Source organism: Diplotaxodon limnothrissa, linkage group LG11 (genome assembly GCF_057381915.1).
Source record: "Diplotaxodon limnothrissa isolate DT_005_m linkage group LG11, D_limnothrissa_male_GT1.1, whole genome shotgun sequence".
In the NCBI taxonomy this organism is placed as follows: domain Eukaryota; kingdom Metazoa; phylum Chordata; class Actinopteri; order Cichliformes; family Cichlidae; genus Diplotaxodon; species Diplotaxodon limnothrissa.
The window spans coordinates 28,551,687-28,558,122 of NC_140606.1; positions in this window are offsets into that span (position 1 = coordinate 28,551,687).

The window sequence follows — 6,436 nt, forward strand, 5'->3', positions numbered from 1 at the left end:
CAAAACCCTGTTTATAACGCAAAGTTGCCAAGGTAAGATCCCTATGCTGGTCTCTCTTAGCTTTGGGTAGCTGCTCCCTATCATCATCTTCTTCTTCTAACATGGTCATGAGGATTTGCTATGCAGTCTCTTTATCCTCTGCAAATATTGACGCGAGTCTCGCTTTTCTTGTGAAGCGTTCAGCTCTCATTGCTGCTCCAGTGTGACCAGGCTCATCCTGTACAGTAGGTACGGCTAGTTTCACCCTCACACCTCTGCAGTAGAGTTCCTGTATGTCGGTATTAGTCATAATAACATTTCCAAACTCAAAGTGAAACTCAGTCCCGCCACTGTGGCGAGCATCACTAGACTGAAAGCATTCGCTCTTAAGGTTACTTAAACCAGGGCCGTGAGCTTTGTGGTACACTAAGCTTACTTAATAAACGACTACATCCAAGGCAGAGCCTGATGGCTTTTACCTATGATAGCATTATTTTTAATGGGATGCTGTGCAGCTATACTTAAAGCTACATCAGTGTTTATTTACATACTTGTGGAGAGGAGCAAATATCCTAAAGCACACAGATAATGTCCTGAGTGCGTAAGCATACAGTGGAGGATATTAAACCAATGCTGTGCTTTTTATTCCTTCTGGAAGTTGCCTCAGTGGCATACAGCAGTGTTGTTGCTTTTTCTTTGAACAGATTGCATTGTCAGTAGACAGCGCAACATGTTATTAGCAAGTTAGTATTTATTATGGTATCAAACAGATTAGTCTTATAATGGTGTTGAATCAGACAGGCATTGTGTAAAAGAAGGTTACAGCCTGCACAGCCTGTTATCAGAACATCAAGTGTATGCTGGTTTAACTCTGAAAGTGTTCCACTTTGTTGGCTTCCTGATGACATTGTTAATAAAAGGCAGCTTTGTGGTGTTTGTAACATTACTGTGATAGAACATAATGCAGATTTCATGTGCGTACACTGAAAAAAATATGTTGTTGGATTTACTTAATTCAATGGTGGACATTTGTTGCACACAGATGTTTTGCTTTGGCAGCAACTTAAACAATTGAGTTAAATTAACACAATTTATTCATGTTCAATAAATCTGTGCAATTTGTGTTGATAAAATGTGACTTAAACATGTTTTGATGAAGTAATTTGAGCTCTTGAAATATTTTAATCCTTCACAATTTTCTCACTTTATCCCAACACCATTCAATAACTTTTACCCAATACTACTTGGTCACTTAAATACTACATGTTATCTTCAAATTACATTTTGCTATTATATTCTAGTATCAAATACACAATTTTCAAATGGAGGCCTTATAACAGATTGTATTGTTCTCTTCCAAGATGGTTGCTGGCATCCACCAGTAACCTTTCAAAACAACATGTCTAATTTCACTGCAGTAGTTAAAGAATTAAACTGACATTACTCCTCTACTGAATCTATATAAATCAACAGTTAAATAATGTCAGTTCTTCCGTGTTCTCTGGAATCAATCGCAGCAAAGAAATTAGACTGTTTCTTTTGAAAAATGTTGGGAAAGAACAATACAAAACATTCTATTTAAGGCCTCTGACATCAAGATTCAGTTAAACAACAATTATAACTAAACAATTTGAGGTAATGTTAGTTTCCATTAACATTAAATTAGGTTACTGAATTGGCAAACACCTTCCTATTAACACTACCCATTTTACCCCAATAACTAAAGAAATTAGCACTTGCAGGTCAAAACCTTTATTCAAGAGACGCAAAAATAACTGATACAGTGACTGTCAAAAAATACAGCACTGATCATACTGTGACATCTTGGTTCAAAACAGCACACTTAGAAATATTCAACGTTCTTTACTTCAACTGAATGAAACTGAAAATACCATTTCACACGACCCATATGGGATATTTAGACTGTATAACTGTTCACGCTACATCTCTTCACTAGTAAAAGAAAGAAAAAATACAAAGAGAAATTTAAAAATGCTGCCAAACAGACAAACAGAACTTGTACAGAGCAAAAGGAAAAACAAACAACAACAAAAAACAGCTCGTCCTCATGGCAGTTGCAGAGTATATAAAAATGAACCCTGCGATCCGTTCCTGGAATTGAGCTTCAAAAATGCAGCAGAACAAGTGTGAGATTTAAATGTCCTCTCACCTAGAGCTGGTCACCTCACATGCATAACAGTGAGCTTCGTTGCAGGAGCAGTTTTGTCTTAGTTGTGAGCTTTTCTTGAGAGCTGAGTTGCATCCATCTCCATTACCACCCTTTGAATCACCTCAAAAGTGTAGCAGAGTTGTGATGGGTAACTCATGTTGAAGGAATAAAAAAGGTCCAAACAGCATGGCTACTGCAAAGGTCACGTTATCCAGATCTTGAAGAACAACATCAGAAAAGTCATTGCCTGGCGCATCTCTGGAGACAGATGTTCATTGTGGTTTTCTCAATCTGTGCAGTGGCCTCAGGCAAGTTCTGGTTAAACACAAAACATTTCTTTAAGATTCCTTTTTAAACTCATCTCTTTTGAATCTACCAGTTCTAATGTTAGAGTAATTTAAACCAATGCAAGCAACATAGTAAATAGCTATAGCCAAAGAGTGGCCTGCCATGCTGCCATGGTCTAACAGAGTTTCTAAGAGAGGGTGAAAAACATAATAATTTCAAATGCTTTACATTAGTTTTTGTTAGAAAGACACCGGCCCATCAGAAATCCAGGTTATGTCACTCAGAAGATGTTAGAATTTAGACTTTCAGCCCCACAATTTGGTTAGCTGTTGGTCAGTTGGTCTTTTTTTTTTTTTTTTCAAACAAAAGCTAATGTAAATACTGGTGGGATTTTCCTTTGTTCATTAGAATGACAAATTTAAAGTTTTTTCACACTGATGTGACCCCTAATACAGGGGTGGGGGTGGGGCCTCAAGGGCCGGCGGCCGAGTTCACTACCAGGCCTCATGTGAACTTCAAATTATTAAAGAGGACTACTGGTCCTAACCAGTCCAATGAGGATCAAGTGGATAACTAAATGCATTTTTAAATGTTGCAAATCCACAATCTACTCATAAAACACTCACCATGAACTCCTGCACCAAGATGTTGCAATTGTCTTTCACACAGATGCGGAGCACTTTGATGAGGGACTTCAAGCATTAATGTCATCCTAAAGTATTATAACAAAGAAAACAAAGATTTGTGAACTTTTCAGTAGCACAGAAGAAAATGATCCCAGACAAAAACTCTTGACTTTTTAAACCAGTCAACATGCAACACCAGCATCTACAAAGCAATAGCAAAAGTTCCTGTTTGACATCAACTTTATGGATATATCGTTTCCAGAACATTTATTTTTAAAAAAAAGATAAATTTTTCTCAGTGGGCCAGTAAATGCATGACGAAAATTATGGCATCCTTTTAGTGGAATCATTACTCACAGGTAATAGTTGACTGTTTCAATGGATGTAGCATAAAAATCTTTTACTGACCTAATGCAATACATATACACTTTGTAGTTAAAGAATTTTAAAGTTCTTACTGTCATAATGGCAGCTACATCCTTTAGCTTTGTGCCCTGTTCCCCCGATCACTTTGCAAACACTTTCAGCAGACTGTCAGAGAGAAACTCAGCTCCGTCAGAAACCTTGACTGTAAAGGCATGGTTGGGATGCACTGGAATGCTGCATTTTATCTAAAATGACATAAAATTATTTTGAAATAACAGCAGGCACTGTGCTTGGTTAATCAGTAATGTTTTGTTGAATAAAAACTGTGTTTCCAGATCTTATGGGATTAAAAAAAAATCCAAAGATGTTTGTTTCTGATTTGCAACCCAACAACCCACAAGTTACAACCTCATTTCAGTTCAAGTGTGCATTAATGTGAGTCCAGTAATCACCTTTCTGGCAATACATACAGGTATAAGTTAAACCTATGGCAGATTTTGGATTTCTCAGTTGTATTAATAGGGTGAGTATGCATGCACCTAATAATTATAAAAAACCTATTATAATTAAGTTACAGAAACGAAAATAGAATATACTTTCTTACCATAACACCTTGAACCCACAATCCATCAGCTGACTCCTGGTGAAATGCAGAATAGAGGTCGTCTCTCAATGTGCAGCAAAAAAAACAAAAACAAAAGGACAGCAGGTGAGGGCAGGAGGGGTAGGGATGTAAGCTAGCATAATGCCGCTGATGATATTAGCTAAAGCTGTTCAATGTCCAAAATCTCACTAACACCACGGTGCAGTAAATACACAATGTAACTGAAGAGTCAGTTGGCAAATCTATTCACACAGAAAACCAAATTATGTTATGAGTGCCTCGTAATTAGGTTTAATGTGATATTACGGCTCTTGTGCCAAAGACAAATTCAAATGAAAAAGCGCCAATTCTTTGACAACAGATAAAACAGCAAATAAGCTAACGGCTCTTTTTTAGCATGTTACATGGCGACACTCTAGACGTTTAACTACATTTGGCTGAAATATGGTAAATATTAATTCAAAAAATCAAGACATACCAAAAACGTAGAGTTGGCTGCTCGACTTGACTGAGATGGATGCCTTTTTTAAACCACGATCCAAAGCCCGCGAGATGAAATCACGCGTGGTTTCACGAGATTTAACGTTGCTATCTTATTGACTTACTTCACCTGAACATGATATGAACAATTTAATACACCCTTTCTGCATATCATGTAGTTTTTACACTATATAGTTACATTTAACTTTAAAACATGAGGCAATTGTGTTAAATACATGCAAGATGCTTACATAAATCCAAGAGATGGCCAGTCCCTTTTTTTCAGTGTAAGGTGTGCTATAGCGGTGCCAGTGCTTTGCCTGCAGAATGCTTTGATGTGACCATGTGTAGAGGAGGCACGGGGACTATAGCACATACTGGGAGCAGATCATTTCAAAGCGATGCACCGCCTACAAGACACGAGGAAAAACCAAGTCATTTAATTTTGCCTCAGGAAATATATAGCCTGGTCTGTTAGCAGGCTCATTGCATAATAACCTAACTTTGTTAGTTATCTTTTAATCTTTTGCTGTTTCGGTTTCATGTTCTGGGCTTCCTTACGAAAGTTGTGACGTGAAAGTGGTGATCTTGAGATTTATTTCAGCAGGCTTGCATGCAGCTATAGAAAAATAAGTGATTGCAATACATTATTGAAAAGAACTGTAAAATCTGTTCTATAGCATGGATCAAATTGAACCTAGCAGGTCCCTTCTGACCATTTCCCTAATTACATCCCAGCAGGCTGAGTTATTATCCTGCTGTATCTCAAGTTTTAGCTTTTTAGGTGATTAACAACACTGTAAAATAGCGTAATAATGAATTTCCGAGCTTCAAATCCTCTAATACATCAGCCTAAATCCAGCAGGAGCAAAGAAAGGAATTCTGCTCAGAGGCCAAGAAAGGTGTTTGGATATTTACTGTGCCCTCACTCCCCTGGCTGCCAGCGTTATTTCATAATGGCATTTCTTGGGTCCTGTGGGTTATAGAAGATGCCACTCACAGATGGAGAGTGTGTGTGTGTGCATGTTTGTGGAGAGATGTGCAAGAACATGGCAAACACTCTCACTCATTAGTACCTGTTAGAATTATAAATGGGTGGTATATATAGGGTGGAAAGTGAGCAGAGGACATGGAAAAAGGGGACTGTACGTCAGGCTGAGAGATAATGTTGGGAACTCTAGCTGAAAACTGATCAGCTCAGCTCACATGGAGAAAAACAAAGCAGCTCTTTCTCAGGAGTATTGATTAGATCCTGGCTCCAAGTCAGCTACCCCTGACTGTCATATTGTGTGTATCTTGTAGTATCCACAACAAAGGCAAGGCAAAGATTATAATGCCTCACCTGTCATGCCTTTTAGCCTATGTACTTAGCTGTGGCAAAAGAGTGAATAAAAGCAGTGAGGTGTGTGATATTAATAGATCAGCATAAATGATGACAGGAGAGAAGAGAAGATGCTTAACTGTGCTATGCATGCAAAAAATGCTGCTCCATTACTCTCTTTGATCCACTATAGGGAGAGGCTGACAGTGGATCTGGCCCCAGCCACCAGAGACAGTGTGCTACAGAGACAGATGCAGCTCTCTGTTGAATGTCACATCCTCGTTATGGCTCAAAAGAGACCAGAGAGAGCCTGGTGTGTGTGTGTGTGTGTGTGTGTGTGTGTGTGTGTGTGTGTGTGTGTGTGTGTGTGTGTGTGTGTGTGTGGTGTTGTGCAGTGGTTTTAATGCTCGACTGATTTTCACTGTCTAAATGGGAGGGCAAAGCTGTGAAAAGAAAAAAAAAAGAAACATTACAGTAAGTAGGTTGCATCACCTGGCCGTGGTTTGGCTTGAAACTGAAAAAGCTATTTCCCTTCCACGCACAATCACATTTTTATGGCTCCCATTTCACTTTTTTTTCCTGCTCGTGCTCTGTAGACGGTC